This window comes from Humulus lupulus, chromosome 9, assembly GCF_963169125.1.
Source record: "Humulus lupulus chromosome 9, drHumLupu1.1, whole genome shotgun sequence".
NCBI lineage: Eukaryota > Viridiplantae > Streptophyta > Magnoliopsida > Rosales > Cannabaceae > Humulus > Humulus lupulus.
Window position 1 is genome coordinate 46,268,159 of NC_084801.1, and position 18,887 is coordinate 46,287,045.

An 18,887-nucleotide genomic window follows, 5' to 3' on the forward strand; every position below is an offset into this window, starting at 1 on the left:
TTTCGCCAGTGGTTTCATAAGAAGGTAAAATTGAGATTATTTTTAAACATTTATTATTGTAATGATATTTTTATCATTCTAATATAAGTTTATTAATTTATTTAGATATATGACTTGCACAAACAAGGATCTTTAGAGAATGGTGATGAGTTGCTAGCTTTAGCATCTGGGTCAGATCACTTGGCAACATACTACGAAGGTTGTATAGTTAACGGTGTTCGATTTATCGCTTATGACCGAGATCAAAAGCGCACCACACAAAATAGTGGAGTGTCTGTTGCGGGAACTGAAGGTTTTAACTATTATGGCACGCTTCAAGATGTACTGGTCTTATCTTTCACTGGTGCATATTCAGTTGCATTGTTTAGGTGTAAATGGTTTAACACTGATCCTAGCAAGAAGAAAACAATCACTGAAAATAATATCACCAGTATAAACGTCAGTAGTGAATGGTACAAAGATGAGCCTTATATACTTGCTAGCCAAGCTAAGCAAGTATTCTATCTCGATGATCTACTTAGAGGCCGACACTGGAAAATTGTTGAGGATGTCAATCACCGTCAAATTTGGGACATCAAGGATGATGAAGCTGATGCAGATGTTGATGTTGTACATGACATAAACTCATCAAATTTTTTGTTGACCGTGGATCTCGGTCAGTTGGTTATGGAATCTCATGAACCTGCAACATATATTGGCACTATACAAAATTCACCTGCTGATCAATTAGATGAAAATTTCATAAATGACGACTTAGGCGAAGAAGAAGTCGATGAAGAAGATGAATTGCTAGTTGATATTTGTGAAGATGATGTTAATCATGTGTCTCCGATTGATGTTAATTTAATTAATGATGAAAGTGATAGTGATTATTCTACTTAGTTTTTATATTTTTGTAATAAAGACAATTGTTTAAAATATAATATATGAGACTTGTAATCATGATGTTCATTTCCATTGGTGATATTTGATACTAACTAACAATTTAATACTAACTAATCATTTTTGTTCCTAAGTACAATGTCAGCAGATATAGCCACCTCTCACGGCGGAGATGGTGGAGGTCTAGACCCGCCAGATCCTAGTAGAGTACCCTCTTCCTGCGAGTCAGGTTAATAATAATTTTCAAATTTTGCTCATAGCTTGAAAGTCAAGCTCTACGAATGTTTAAATATAATATTAATATTTCAAATTTTGGTTATTCTTGAAAATGTGGATAGCTGAAGTGCCGAGAAGAAAGGGTCGTGGCCTGGCTAATTCGAAGCCACTTGAAATTCGAAGGCGAAATGCCGGGAAACCACTAGATCTTCAGCTTGATCCTAGGACGGACAAAGTGGTTGGCTTGGAGGACCAAGCTTTTGTCCGCGAGATAGGCCTCCAAGTCACTTTGTTGGTGCCAGGACATTACTTGGATTTCGCTGATGTACCTCAACAATTTAAGGAACAAGTCGTACAAAGGATGAAGGTACAAATTTAGAACAAGTCTTGTGGTATAGTTTTTTTATTAAAATCATTTACAAACTAAACTAACGTGTTATTTTTAATGTAGTATTTTTATAATGTTGATGGTCATCCAGAACTCGAGAGAGTTATGAAAACTATCTACACAGAGATGCACAAAAGATATTCTGAGAGAAAGAACATCAGACATACTCACTTCAAAAAATATTACTCTAATCCGGAAGATTTGCAGAGTGTTTTAGTTGCCCCACCTGACCATTTCTCCAAGGAGAGTTGGAAAGATATTGTTCAGTTGTTTTTTAGCCCAAAATTTATCGCGCGATCCAACCAAAACAAGAAAAACAGAAAAGAAATGAAGTATACATCGACGCAAGGCACAAAATCGATGGCAGCTAAGCGTCACCAATTTGTAAGTAAAAATATTAATTTAATTTAACAAAATTTTACATTCTAACTTCCTATCTCTAAATTTGTATAGGCGAACCCTGATGAACGTGTTATTGATACTTGGAAAGATAGCCATTTGAGAAAATCGACAAAAGTTTTTGTCAACGACACAGCTCGAGAAACTTTTGTAAGTTTAAACTTTTGTGTTATTATTTTCATTAAACTATGTTACTGATGTGTTTCTAACACTTTTTATGAACAGGAAAAAATGACGGAAGAGCTTGAGAGGGCACGACTTCAAAGCCAGTCTCAAGGACCGACGGAGGGATCTGAAACTGGATCTGCTGCTGAATCCTCGTCGATCGATCAGTATGAGATTATGAGTAAAGTACTTGGGGAGAGGTCTGACTTTCAAAGAGGAGTAGGTTACAGCAAAGGCAAAGGGAAAAAATCAGCTTCCAGCTCCACAAGTCAAAGTCAGTCACAGGCCCAACCTGCTCATACACCTCAGGAAGACATGGCTACTATGGCGGAAATGATGAAGTCAATGCGTGAAGAGATCCGGATGTTGAAATCTCAACAAGGTCCATCTGGTAATCCTCAGCATACCAGTATAGAAACTGAGTCGCGGTTTGAAAGCCTTCTCCAACAATATTTACCATCACAACCTGAAGGTGGTATATCTTCTCAAAGTCCACCTCCTTGGTCGATGCCACAACAACAACAACAACATGTGTATCCACCTCAACAGAATTATCCAAACACGTACGGACGTTCCTCCCAGTCCCCTCCTTTATATTACCCCGACGTCGCTACCGGATCTCAGACGTCACATCCTAGGCGTCGTGACTTCGGGGATTCATCGCAGCAGCAGCATCCACAGCAGATGTATGGTCAATTTGTGAGTCCGTCGCAGCAGCAGAGGTATGGTCAGTTTGAGAGTTTTTTGCATCAGTCTCCCTCGCCGCGACCACATGCTCGACAATTTAGATCATCTTCGCAGCACCACTCTACACAAGCACCACAGTTTGCTTCACCACCATTGCCGCGCCCTAATACTAGTGATCAAGATATTGATCTTAATGAGTATTTTACACCAAGTTGGCCAGATCAAAATAATAATAATTAGATTATGTTTTTTAATTATATTAAGACAATTGAAATTTTATTATGTTTATGTTATAATTACTTTATATGTAATTAAAATGAGACAATTTGTATTTTCTTATGTTAATTTTATGATTAATTACAATGTTAGTTTTGTTAGATGAATATTAATTGTGTTATTAATTATAATATATGTTAAATATTATTATTTTTAAATAAGTATTATATGTATATTTATTAAGAAATAAAATAAAATTAATTGTTTTATTTTAATATTAGTATTTTAATACCGGCGGAACCCGCCGGTAATAAACCGGTCAAAACGGTGTTAGCGTTGCACAATACCGGCGGACTCCCGCCTCTATTAATCCGCCGGTAATAGTGCAATACCGGCGGGTGGTGTCAAACGGTCGGTAATGGTGATAATACCGACCGTTTATTAATGGCGGGACTTTACCGGCGGATATACCATGTATTACCGGCGGGCTCCTCCGCCGGTAATAGTGATTTTTGTTGTTGTGTGAGTACAAGGAAGATGTTGACTGGGTAAGAACACTGCAGGCTTATATTAGGTTACTGATTTATTTCTATCAAAGCTATTCTTGTTTGGTTCTTCGCAACACTTTTCAATTGGGAGATTGTGTTTCATCATGATGAACTCTTTCCTTTCTTGATACATGTGTTTGTGGATCATCCAGCATACCATAGACCTGGAAATCCTTATGGAGATATTTATGGTGCTTTTGGTGATAACCAGGTATGCTTATTGTATATATTATTAGCTTAGTAGGAAAAGATCAATGAAGTAGCGTACTGTTATGTTCACCATTAATGATGGGTTGCATTCTTATTTGGTTTTACAGTTTCGGTTCACTTTACTTTGCCATGCAACATGTGAAGCTCCTTTGGTGATTCCATTGAGAGGTTTCACCTACAAGAAGAAATGTATTTTTCTCGTCATTGACTGGCATGCAGGACTATTCCAGTGTAAATTTTTATTACTTGTGCAATTGTTACATATTTCGCCTTAATTATTATTCAGGTTCTTCTTTGGATTACATATGAGGAATTCATTGTCATTGATTGGCATGCAGAGCTAAGTAGTGGGTATTATTGTTACAATGTTTCTATATATTGAAAGATTATATGCTCAATTATTATCATTTTTCCTTTTCATCTGTTATATATCTACTAAAAAATATACCAGAGACTTAACTCAAGTTTTACTGTTTGAATTTCTTACTCTACACTGTATGTTGGTCTTTGTTCTCTGCAATCATCTTTACTGTTTGTGTTATCTTATTGATAAATATTAAGTTTTGAAATTAAAAATTACTTGGATATTATTAATATGATCTTTTTTTTATTATAATTTTCTTATTTTTTATTTTAAAATAATAAATAGTGGTCACAAAAAATATTTTTATGTTTTAGTTTAGAAAATAAAAATAAAAAAAAATAAACACTCCAAAAAAAAATGTTTACCAAACATGTTTTTTATTTTTTTTATTTTTTAAACAAAAAATAAAAATAAAAGTTGCCAAATGTATTTTTATTTTTATTTTTATTTTTAAAAAACAGAAAACAAAAATAGTTTCCAAACACATATTTTATAAAAATCAAAAAACATAAAAAAAAAATATATTTTTATTTTTGAGTTTAAAATATTTAAAAACAAAATTTTTACCAAACACAACATATATTATTAATAACTACGGTTATTAATAATATACGCGTGCAAAATTAATAATATTAGGCGACATGGTTCATCGTATATATATACAATATGAACAATTACATTGCCCATGTAATCAATGGTATACAGGGTTATTATTACGGAAAATGATCACTACAACAAAATAAAGGTTTTATGACTATATTTGGGAGAGGTTGAAAGTCTACAATGTCTCCCAATTGGGAAGACATTGTAGGCGGGGTCATTGTAGGTATAGGTCTCACGTCTCCCACTGGGAGAGGTGAGAGACTTCCCACGTCTCCCACTGGGAGAGGTTGAAAGTCAAACGTTGACTTTCAACCTCTCCCAGTGGGAGACGTGGGAAGTGTTATATACATCCATATGTTCCGTATATATAACTACGGAACAATTAGTATATCGATTATTGAGGGTTATTACAAATTATAAATTTGTACTATTTATATATCCAATTAATGTATATTGAATATAATTTAAGATATATTACATATATCTTAAGGATAATATATCTATGAATATTAATATCAGTGTTGTGTCAATTATGTATTATTATCATGATGTAATTTAATATAACATTAATGTAATAACATTAATTACTATAATTATTATAGTAATTAATAATAATTTGTTAATGTAAGTATAACTTATTAACAAATTATTATCCTTGAGATATCTTAATTACGTAACAAGATAGTATATTGTTACGGAATAAAAGATACGAGACCCCAATTATAAGAAGATCATGTATGTGACAATGAGGATCTAGTAATATTGTTAGCTGGTAAATTATTATATGACCGTACATATTAGTAACAGATATCCAGTATTAATATATATCATGTCCAATACGGTATGAGAATATTGATAGACTAATATTCAGATGTCGGTTAAATGGTATACTAACTATAATATGTGTTTTCTGAACAATTATATATATATATATATTTATATATATAATAACTATATATATATAAATATAGTCAGTGGTATTATCTGGCAATTAATCCTAATATGGACACCACTAATCATCATATTGTAATACAATTGTAATATCATAGTTAAAACATTAGATTACCATATGAGTATATTCAACTTTGATTTAATATTGTAAATATTAAAATATGTGTTTAACTAATTATAACCTTACTTGTTAACTAATATAATATAATAGTATTATAGTGCATTTTTATTAGTATAATGACTTAAACAGTTTGTATTAATCACTACAAGAAGGAAGGCTTTTGCCGGCGCAATTCAGAATTGCGTCGGTAAAAACAACCTTTACCGGCGCAACCCCGAATTCCGCCGGCAAATGTCTATCGATTTTTTTAAAAAAAGATCATACACTTTTACCGGCGCATTTTACCTAATGCGCCGGCAAAAGTCAAACGTGTATTTTAACAAAATGCGCGTGTTCAAGAAGGTAGGTGGCTAGACTTTTGCCGGCGCGTTTCGTTGTATCGACAAAAGTCTAATTTTGCGTCGGCAAAAGTTGGACTTATTAAAATGGTGTCGTTTTGACGTAGGCATTTTGTACTGACTTTTGTTGACGCATTTTTAGACTTTTGCCGATGCAACAAAACGCGCCGGCAAAAATCATAACGATATCCTCAACCGCCCCAGCCCTTCTTCCCCATTTTTTTTTCTTCCTTTTCTTTTTTCTCTCTTTCTTCTTCTCTTCTCTCTGGTTTTCTCTCTTTCCTCCCTCACCCCACGAGTCCCATCACCACCAGCCGCACCCCGAGCCCACCCACCCTGAAGGCACCCCACCCCACTCGAACCCACCCACCCCGACAACACCCCACCCGAGCCCCCACTTCACCCCACCTGAGCCCCACCCCAACGCCACCGCCAGCCACCACTGCCGCCCCCCTCCTCCTCCAAGTCGCCCACTATAAGTTTTATAATATAGTTTTGTATTTTATTTTATTTTATTTATGTATTGAATTTTTTTTTGTTTCTATGGAGTCCCCGAGCCACTGCCGGAGTGGAGCCACTACCGGAGCAGTCAGAGCGGAACCACTGCCGGAGCGGAGCCACTTCACCCACTATAATATTTTTATTTTTTCTTGTTAATATTTATTATATTATATTTTGTGATATATGTGTTTTAGTTAAAGTATGAACTTAAACAAAAAATCATATTAATAATGTATGTTTATATTTTTAAATTGTTTTATATTAAGTGTGATATGTTTGTAAATATGTATTTAATAATTTTTTTTGTATTAATAAAAAAATCAGTTTTGGTATATGTTTTTTTTGTGGTTAAATATTTGTATATATGTAAATTGATGTATTTGTTAATGTATATATATATGTTTTGTATGATCTGGGAATATTCTGGTTATATATGTGTTTAATTTGTAGGTTTTTAAATTTTTGGGATAGTTTGAAATATAGTCGGTATGCTGCCCAAATGTTGTTAGAGTTAGTAAAATTAATAAAAGTTTAATAACTAATTAAATAAAAGTTTAAGTTTAATTAAAAAATACATCAAAAAAATAATTTTAACTATAATTTAAATAAAATAAAATTACCAATCATAATAATTTATAATTAATTTTAACATTAATATTGGATGTTTCGTAATTGAAAAAAGTTAAAAATATAAATGATTTAATAAAATATAAATATAATAAAATTGTTATTAATTAAGTAAATAATCAAATACAAATTGAAGAATTTAATAAAAAATTACAAAATGAAATTAATGTATAATTAAATTAATTTTAAAATAAAAGTAATAAATAAGTAAATGATTTAAAAAATTGTAATAATTAATTATTAGCTACATTTTCTTTGGTAATATAAATAATTATTTTTGCCAGAGAAAGGATATTATTATCACTTAGTGATAATTAGGGAGACAAACAGTCATGAAATATTTTGACTATCATTTTCCTCATTTTAAGACAATTATTAATATTTTATGAATTATTTCGCTTAAAGATGGCGAGCGATAGAAGCTCGATGAGTGCGGGGATTCGTTGGTCCCTGGAGATAGAAATGGTGTTAAGGAGTTCTTCGGGATCGCTAAAAATCAGGTGAACGATCGAGGTTTGGTTCATTGTCCGTGCAAGACATGTGGGAATGTTAAGTTCCAGCCTATAAATGCAATTTCGATGCATTTATTCAACAATGGCATCATACAGTCTTACAAAGTGTGGCATTACCATGGAGAGGCACTGCCGCCGCCACCAGATGTGGTACGAGATCAGGATAGAGATGAGATAGCGAATATCCTGGAGGATGTTTATGCTAAAGATGGCTTTCCCACTGGAAACTATAATGATCCTCCCCAGATGATGTTCAACATCGCGACAAGTATGACAATTTATTTAAGGAGATGTCAAGTGAATTGTACCTGGGTTGTCGAAAGTATTCCGCACTGAACTTCTTGGTGAAGCTGATGCATCTGAATGTTATTAACAAGTGCAGCAATCATTACTTTGATGGTTTGCTGGAATTGTTAGTCGACGCTATGCCTGACGAAACAATTTTACCTAAGTCTAACTATGAGGTGAAGTCAAAGTTACGGAGTATTGGATTGGGATATGAGTCCATCGATGCTTGCAGGCATGACTGTGCACTGTTTTGGAAGGAGAATGCGAATTTGGAATTCTATCCGGTTTGTGGTGAGTGTCGCTGGCAAGATAATCGTGGGAACAGGAAGAAAGTGGCACATAAGGTCATGTGGTATTTTCCGTTGACGCCGAGATTGAAAAGGTTGTATAGTTCAAGATATATTGCAGAGGATATGAGATGGCACCATTCTAAAAGGTCAAAGGAAGATGGTGTGATGAGGCACCTCGCTGATAGTAAGGCATGGAAGCACCTTGATGAGCTGTACCCATCTTTCGCAGCCAGACCTCAAAATGTTAGGCTTGGGTTGGCTATAGATGGTTTCAATCATTTTGGGAACATGAGCAACTCTTACAGCATGTAGCCTGTAATACTTGTCCCATACAACTTGCCACCATGGAAGTGCATGAAACCACAGTCATTAATGTTGTCTATTCTAATTCCAGGTCCTTCTTCACCTGGAAAAGATATCGATGTCTATATGAGACCTTTTCTTGACGAGTTGAAGGAGTTATGGGTGAATGGTGTCGAGACATGAGATGCATACAATAGTACCTTGTTCAATATGCGTGCAGCAATCTTGTGAACCATTAATGACTACCCAACTAATGCTATGATGTCTGGGTGGAGTACAAAAGGGTACAAGGCGTGCCCCACATGCAATGAAGAAACTCCCTCTCTAGGGATTAGAAGTAAAATTGCATACATTGTCCATAGAAGGTTTCTTGACATGGATCATGAATGGAGGAGTAAACGAGCACTATTCGACGGTAACAAGGAACTCAGGCCACCACCGAAAGATTACTCCGGTGATGATGTGTTGAAGCAATTAGAGAATTTGCAGATTAGACATCCTGGGAAACACAAATAATTTGGTGGTGTGAAACACAAAATGGCTCCGATTGAACTTAATTGGTCGAAGAAGAGCATATTTTTCGAGCTTGATTATTGGAAGGAATTATTGCTGAGGCATAACTTGGACGTAATGCACATTGAGAAGAATGTTTGCAACAGTGTCTTGGGAACTTTGTTGAACTTAGAGGGAAAATCTAAAGACACTGACAAGGCAAGACTTGATCTAGAAGACATGAAAATTAGTGAAAAACTCCACCTTCGCTAAGAGGGAAATAAGTGGAAGAAATTGCACGCCAGTTACACCCTCATTGTCCCAGAGCGTCGAGTTTTCTGTGAATTTATGAAGTCAGTTGAATTCCCGGACAGTTTTGTTGCAAACCTTTCGAAGAATGTCAATGTCAATGATGGCAAGATAACAGGGCTGAAATCACACGATTCTCACATGTTGTTTTAGTAGTTGTTGCCCGCCACAATTAGATCATTTTTTGTTCCTGAAGTTCGGAAGCCAATTATTGGGTTGTGCAGTTTTTTCAAAAAACTTTGTTCACAGAATTTGAATGTGAAAGACCTTGAGAAGATGGAGACAGACATTATCACCATTTTATGCAAGTTGGAAATGATATTTCCTCCAACATTTTTCGACATTATGGTGCATTTGGTTTTTCATCTTCCGAAAGAGGCAATTCTTGGCGGTCCCATGCACTTTAGGTGGATGTAACCCATGTTATATTATTTTATAATATAATGTAATATTATATTATATTATATAATATAATGTTATAGATTAAATAAATGTGACAAAGAGTGTCACATATTGTAACATATAATAGAGAGTTACAATATTTAGATATATGAGATATATCCAAATAATGTAACATATTTGGTGTTACAAATTTGTAACTTCCAAATATTACCCTTTATTGTGTAAATTTGGTGTTACACAATATTGAGATGAATTTCATAAAGCCATATGTGAAATGGCTGTTAGAGATATGACTTTAACCCCAATAATGTGTTTTGGGGGTTACAAAATAATTTGGGAGGGTTTGGAACCGTTTGGAAAAACAACACATTTTTAAGTGCTGAAAATGGTCAGTGGCCGCAGCCACTAAATGTTGGTGGCCGTGGCCTGGGGGATAGAAAGTAGTGGCCGCAGCCACAGGCCAAAACTGACCATTTTTTCAGTTTTTTCAATCTTTGTTGAACGGCTCAAAAAACCCAAATAACTCCCAAATCTCATATTTAACTCCATATTAATCCAATTAAACATTGGTAACAGCCATGGGGGTTGGTGGAATTTGAAATTCAAAGGGTGTCTCTAAACTCTATAAATAGGAGCCTATAGCTCACTTGAAAGACACAACATTTCTATCCATTAGAGCACTTGGCTAGAAACACCTTGAGGCTTGATAATTCCAGAAAGCATTTCCAAAATCTGAGAGAGATCCCTTAGTGCTTGAGTTAGGGGGAAATAAGCTTTTGGACAAAGGTTTCAAACCTTGTTCAAGTTGGTGATCCCCAACACTCTTCACTTTGGTTGTGTGAGTGAGAGTATCTTATTATTTTGTTCTTTTTCTTATTTTCTTCTATTATTTTTCTTCTTATTATTCTTGTTATATTTACTTGTATCTTTGCTTTAGAGTTGTAATCTCATCTACATCTTTCTTTCTACTACCTCAAGTTTATTTGTATTTTTTTGTCAAAAGTTGTATTTTCTATTTCAATCCTCTTCTTCTTCTTTCTCTATATTTATTTGTACTTTCAGTCATTGAGTTGTAACTTTATTTAATCAATCTATATTTATTTGTAATATATTGCCTAGAGTTGTAATATTCTTACCTATTTCCATTGAGGCAATCTATTTTTTCCTAACATTCAAAAGTTTATCCCTTTGTTTGTTTGTTTCAATGGAAGGTGAGACCATCAAGATAATGAATCAAGACCTAGTGAGGTTGGATAGGTTTGATGGATCCAATTTCACTAGGTGGCAAGACAAGGTGAGATTCCTTTTGACCACTCTCAAAATCGCCTATATTCTAGAATCCACTCTAGAACCTCTCCCAACGCCATCCGACAAGGACACTCCCAAGTAGGTGGAGAAAAGGAGGAAGAGAGAGGAGGACAATCTCCTTTGTAGGGGTCATATCCTCAACGCCCTATCCGATAGGCTCTATGACCTCTACACCGAGACCAAATCAGCCAAGGAGATATGGGATGCACTTGAGAAAAAGTTCAAGGCAGAAGAGGAAGGTACCAAAAAGTTTTTGATATCTCAATACTTCGATTTCAAATTTTTTGGTGACAAACCTATTCTTCCTCAAATTCATGAATTGCAAATAATTGTTAACAAACTGAAAGTTTTAAAGATTGAGTTTCCCGAGGCCTTTCAAGTTGGTGCTATAGTGGCGAAATTACCACTAACTTGGAAGAGCTATAGGAAAAGAATCCTTCATAAAAATGAGGATTATTCTTTGGAGGAAATCCAAAAGAATATTCGAATCGAAGAGGAATCGATATGTAGAGATAAACTTGTGGAGGGGTCTAATGGAGAGACTTCCAAAGAAAATGCGGTGTCACAACCAAAACATCCCAAAAACAAAGGGAAAAAGGGTAACGAGAAACCTTTGGGTCCAAAAACCAACCCAAACAAGTTTAAGGGCGAGAAAGGTCATTGCTTTGTGTGTGGGAAAAAAGGTCACTATCCTAGAGAGTGTAGGCATAGAAAAGACCAACAAAGACCTAAGGTGAACGCAACTCAAGAGGAAAACATAGTTGCTACCCTTAGTGAGGTGAATGCGGTCCAAGGCAAGGTGAAATGGTGGTGGTATGATACATGTGCCACCGTCCATGTCACCTAAGACAAATCATTGTTCAAGACCTTTGAAGAGTCAAATGGCAACCATGAGATTAAAATGGGCAATGAGGGAAAATCCAAGGTACTTGGCAAAGGTACCATTGAAGTCTTTTTCACATCCAGCAAGAAAGTTACATTAGTGAATGTACTTTATGTTCCCGAAATGAGTAGAAACTTGGTAAGTGGTGATTTTCTTGGAAAGCCCGGCATTAAAGCCGTTTTTGAGTCCGGTAAACTTATCCTTACCAAATCAAATGTATTTTTGGGAAATGGGTACTCTTGTGAGGGTATGGTTAAATTGTGCACCAATGATGTAACTTTCAATGTTATCAATAAAAATACTAATTATGCCTATATTGTTTAGTATGATTATTTATTTTTGTGGCATCTTAGACTATCGCATATGGGTTTTTCAACCATGAAAATAGTAGTAAAATGTGATATGATTGCATGCAATATTAAAAACTATGGTAAATGTGAAACATGTGTTAAGGCGAAAATGATTAAGAAACCATTTCCTAGTGTAGAAAGATCATCTAATTTACTAGATTTAATCCATAGTGATCTTTGTGGATTAAATGGTGTTTGAACTAGAGGTGATAAAATGTATTTTCTTACTTTTATAGATGATTTTAGTAGATATACTTATGTATTTCTTTTAAAGCAAAAGATGAAACTTTTGATGCTTTTAAAATGTATAAATTAGAAGTTGAAAATCAACTAAATAAAAATATTAAGGTGCTAAGAAGTGATAGAGGAGGAGAGTACTTCTCTAATGAATTCAATACATTTTGTGAAGAAAATGGTTTAATTTATGAGTGCACTGAACCTTATACACCACAACACAATGGTGTTGCCGAAAGGAAAAATATGACTTATCTAGAGATGATAAATTCTATGTTGGTGTTTTCTAAGTTGAACTTCAACTTATGGGGTGAAGCGCTCTTAACCGCTTGTCACATTCTTAATCTAATACCGATGAAGAAAAATGAGATATCTCCATATGAGTTATGGAAAGGAAGAAAACCCAACATAGGACACTTCAAAGTGTGGGGGTGTCTTGCATATTGCAAGAAAAATGAACCTAATAGAACAAAATTAGGTTCAAGAGCCATAAAGTGCTTTAGTTGGTTATGCCAACAATAGTAAAGCTTATAGGATATTAGACTTAAAGTCTAATATTGTGATTAAATCTAGAGAAGTTTAATTTTTTTAGAATAGGTTATGTGACAACAATTCTCAAGCTTCAACATCTCTAAAGGAGAATTTGTTATATGAGAACAATTCTCATGCTTCTACATCCAAAGTTGATTCTCAAGAGGAGAATTCTCGAAAGGATGTAAAGCAACTCTTTGAACCTAGAAGAATTCAAAGGCTTAAAAATCATAAAAGTCTAGTAGTGGATGAGATAAATTCTCAACGAATTTCATTCTACATGGTAGAAGGAAATAGAGAGGAAGTTATTAGGAAAATTCATATTGTACTTATCGTTGAGGATGATCCTAAGACTTATAGAGAAGTTATGCAATCGAGAGATAGTGCATTTTGGAAAGAAGCCATCAATGATGAGATGGATTCCATTCTTTCCAATAACACTTGGGAATTGGTAGACCTCCCACCAGGGTCTAAGCCAATTGGGTGTAAGTGGGTATTTGGGAGAAAATACCACACTGACAGCACTATCCAAACCTTTAAATCTAGATTAGTAGCTAAAGGGTTTAGGCAAAAAGAGGGTATCGATTATTTCGATACTTATGTGCTTGTTGCAAGAACAACTTCTATAAGAATTTTGTTCGCTTTAGCTTCTATACACAACTTGTATGTTCATCAAATGGATGTCAAAACGGCATTCCTTAATGGTGACCTCAATGAGGAGGTCTATATAGAACAACCCGAAGGGTTTGTCCTACCAAAATATGAACATAAAGTTTGAAGACTTGTAAAATCCTTATATGGATTGAAATAAGCTCCTAAGCAATGGCATGAGAAATTTGATCAAGCCATCATGTCTAATGGGTTTAGACATAACAATGGAGACAAGTGTTTGTATTCCAAAACTTGTAAGAGATATGTGATCATTGTTTGCTTATATGTGGATGACATGCTTATTCTAAGTAATAGCATGAAAGGGGTAGAAGAAACGAAGAGGTTTCTATCATCAACCTTCAAGATGAAAGATCTTGGAGAAGTTGATACCATACTTGGTATCAAAGTAAAGAAACATAGTGGGGGTTTTGCGTTAGGGCAAGCCCACTATGTTGAGAAAGTATTGAACAAATTTAACCATCTCAAGGTTAAAGATGCCAATACTCCATTCGATCATAGTGTAAAACTAGAGAAGAATGAAACAAGGGTGGTGGCTCAATAGGAGTACTCTAGTGCTATAGGGAGTCTAATGTACACTGCCCAATGTACTAGATCCGATATAGCATTTGCGGTAAGTAAACTTAGTAGGTTTACAAGTAATCCAAGTGTGGATCACTGGAAGGCAATTGGAAGAGTCCTAGGTTATCTCAAGAAAACCAAAGGACTAAGCCTTCACTACTCCAAATTTCCTTCAATTTAGAAGGATATGCATATGCAAGTTGGATATCCAATCTTGGAGACAACTTGTCCACAACTGGTTGGGTATTTACACTTAGTGGAGGTGAAATTTCTTGGGGTTCCAAGAAAAAAACCTGTATATCTCGTTCCACTATGGAAGCAGAGTTCATAGCTCTAGCTGCTACCGACAAAGAGGCCGAATGATTAAGGGATCTGTTGATAGAGATTTCCCTAATCAAAGATAATGTATCTACTATATCGATACATTGTGATAGCCAAGTGACATTGGCTAGAGCATTTGGCATAGTGTTTAATGGGAAGTCTAGACATATTAGTCTAAGACATGGATATGTAAGAGAATTGATTCAAAGAAGAGTCATCTCAATATCCTATATGAGAACAAGTGAAAATCTGGCGGATCCTTTCACTAAGCCACTAACGAGGGATTTAGTGGCTGCATCATCTCGAGGGATGGGACTTAAACTCCCTAAAGAGATTCACGATTGATGGTAACCTATCTTAACACTAGTTATTCAACTAGTGTTGGATTCAATAGGTAACAACAAGTGAATCAAGTGAATATTAGTTGTACTCAAAACAAGTCCCATCTGAGATATTGAGTACTTGTGTGTTACCAAGTTGAGGGTTAAAACTGAAAGGTTTTTTTAATAGAATTCAGTCTTGTGAAGACAAGTATTTTTGGTAAAGAAATACTGTAAGAATTCTACCTATATGGACCTAGGGGTGGTGCCACCTCTCAGGAGAATTGGAAGTATTCTCAAGAACGTCCATGAATGGAAAGGGCACATGGCCATTAACGGTGCAAAGCGAGACATAGAGGTCTCAAGTGAACATCGCAAATGTGTGTGTGTTATCACCGATTTGTTATCATGAAAAGATGGTTCAATGCTTAGTGCAACCAAATTTTCGATAAATTTTGTGATAATTACACTATAGTGAAGTTCAAGTTGAAAAACACTTTGCTTTATGCATAAATGCAATGACTCCTATAAGAGAGAGTTCTTATTTAATCAAGTGGGGGATATGTTATATTTGAAAATATAATGATTGATTAAATAAGTGTTACAATAGATAACTATTTAATCTATAATATAATTTAATATTATATTATATTATATTATATAATATAATGTTTTAGATTAAATAAATGTGACAAAGAGTGTCACATATTGTAACATATAATAGAGAGTTACAATATTTAGATATATGAGATATATCCAAATAATGTAACATATTTGGTGTTACAAATTTGTAACTTCCAAATATTACCCTTTATTGTGTAAATTTGGTATTACACAATATTGAGATGAATTTCATAAAGTCATATGTGAAATGGCTGTTAGAGATATGATTTTAACCCCAATAATGTGTTTGGGGGTTACAAAATAATTTGGGAGGGTTTGGAACCGTTTGGAAAAACAACACATTTTTAAGTGCTGAAAATGGTCACTGGTCACGGCCTGTGGGACCGATTGTAGTGGCCGCGGCCACTAATGTCTCTGGCCGCGGCCACAGGCCAAAACTGACCATTTTTTTCTTCATTTTTTTCAATCTTTGTTGAACGGCTCAAAAAACTCAAATAACTCTCAAATCTCATTTTTAATTCCATATTAATCTAATTAAACATTGGTAACAACCATGGGGGTTGGTGGAATTTGAAATTCAAAGGGTGTCTTTAAACTCTATAAATGGGAGCCTATAGCTCACTTGAAAGACATAACATTTCTATCCATTAGACTTGGCTAGAAACACCTTGAGGCTTGATAATTCCAGAAAGCATTTCCAAAATCTGAGAGAGATCCCTTAGTGCTTGAGTTAGGGGGAAATAAGCTTTTGGACAAAGGTTTCAAACCTTGTTCAAGTTGGTGATCCCCAACACTCTTCACTTTGGTTATGTGAGTGAGAGTATCTTATTATTTTGTTCTTTTTCTTATTTTCTTCTATTCTTTTTCTTCTTATCATTCTTGTTATATTTACTTGTATCTTTGCTTAAGAGTTGTAATCTCATCTACATCTTTCTTTCTACTACCTCAAGTTTATTTGTATCTTTTTGTCAAAAGTTGTATTTTCTATTTCAATCCTCTTCTTCTTCTTTCTCTATATTTATTTGTACTTTCAGTCATTGAGTTGTAACCTTATTTAATCAATCTATATTTATTTCTAATATATTGCCTAGAGTTGTAATAATCTTACCTATTTCCATTGAGGCAATCTTTTTTTTCCTAACATCCCATTGAACGTTCACTGGTGGTTTATAAACAGTATGTAAGAAATCGTGCACGTCCGGATGGTTCAATCGCAGAAGCTTACGTGGTCAACGAGGCCTTAACCTTTTTTTCAATGCACCTCCGAGGGGTTGAGACTCGATTCAATCGACCTGAGAGGAATGACGATCGCATTGAATCCCAACCAAATCGGGAATATTCTATTTATAAGGTTGTTGGTCATCCATTTGGTAAGAAATCAAGTATGCTCCTCAATCCGCAATTAAAGCAAAAGGCTGAGTGGTATATCTTGAACAATTGTGCCGAAATTAAGGAGTACCTTAGGTGTGTTTTCTAGTCTTTTTCAATAAATTTGTTTGGTTATGCAACTTACATGTTTTGTCGCCGCTGCATCACTAATCCACTTATCCTTCTTCTTGTGAAGGTGCTCGAATGTGTCGATCATGCTCGGGAGCTGGCCAGTAGATGGGTCCATCTAAAAAAGCAAATTATTTAAACATTGTGACATTTATAATATTTTCGTAAATGTAAGGATATAAGTTATTATAATTTACGTGATCATAAACATGGGCAACGATGGATTTGGAACCGTGTCCTCCTGGTATGGTCATTTTAGCTCGAACTTCTTTATTTTTCTTCGATATACGCTTCAAAAAGAAAACAGTACTCATTAATCTAAATTTTAATTTTATAATTAAAAATTAATGTAAAATCTACGGCATACCTGCTGAGAATCAGAAGCCCAAAAATCACACAGAATTGCCCAATCAGAAGAAGTAATCGACACAAAAGGTTTTGACTTCGCTCTCTCATTGTCCACCTCTCCTCCAACATCTACCCAGTGTTTCTTCATCGTGTGGCGCCAATCAGTCAGATGTTTTTGCATTTGTCTTACCATGGCATCATTGATTACTGGATTGTCTTCTGGATAAATGAATTTTTCCTAAAATCACAATTAAAATTGGAATTTGTTAAAATATTATGAAGATAGACAAAATATTTAATAATGAGTTATTAAAGGTTTAAAGAATGCTTACAGATAGTCTCTTTCGAATAACTTCGATATCAGCTGGTTTTACTTGTTCCCAAGCTAGTGTAGTTGTGGGTATGGTGCTACGCAAATAACGAGCCATGGAATTGTTGAACTACTTGCCGTACTTTTGAATAGCTTTTCCAGTTCTTTATCAAACTCTACTTTCAAATGACTAACTTTTTTGATGGCCAACTCCTTCTCGATATTGGCACCGTAATAAGCTCCCCTGCCTCTCTTGGAGCCACCACCTGTGTCATTACTTGTTTCGGCCATTCTACATTAAAATATTCATTAATTAACTAATTCAAATTATGTATGTCTGTTGTTTTTTGTTATAAAATTAACATTTATTCATTATGGTATTTCCAAACCTACCTTATTCCGACATAGTGGATCCCTTGGAAATAGTAAGGAGTCATGTACTTCTCCTCATTTTTTTAAGATGTTTCTCAAACATCTTGAAAAAATGAGGAGCAGTACATAAATACATTGGCTATCCCCAAGGCATCCACTAGGTGCATCACTATTGTTTTTTGTTATTAAATTAACATTTTATTACTTATTATCTTTCCCAACCTACCCTATTCCGACCTAGTGGATCCCTTGGAGATAGTAAGCAGACATGTGCGACTACCCATTTTTTCAACATATTTCATCAAATATATTGAAAAAATGAGTACCAGTACATGAATACATTGACTATCCCCAAAGCATCCACTAGGTGCGTGTGTACCATTGTTTTTTGTTATTGAATTAACATTTTATTACTCATTGTCTTTCCCAACCTACCCTATTCCGACCTAATAGATCCCTTGGAGATAATAAGCAGACGTGTGCGACTACCCATTTTTTCAACATATTTCATCAAATATATTGAATAAATGAGTACCAGTACATGAATACATTGACTATCCCCAAAGCATCCAATAGGTGCGTGTGTACCTATATCTGATACTATCATTAATTAATGATAATAAATAAAGTTTTCATTGAATTAAATAAAAAGTTACATACACTTGTTTAAATTACATATCACTGTCCTCATCATCACTAACTACAACATCATTACAAACATCACTATCACTATCACTATCAACTAGA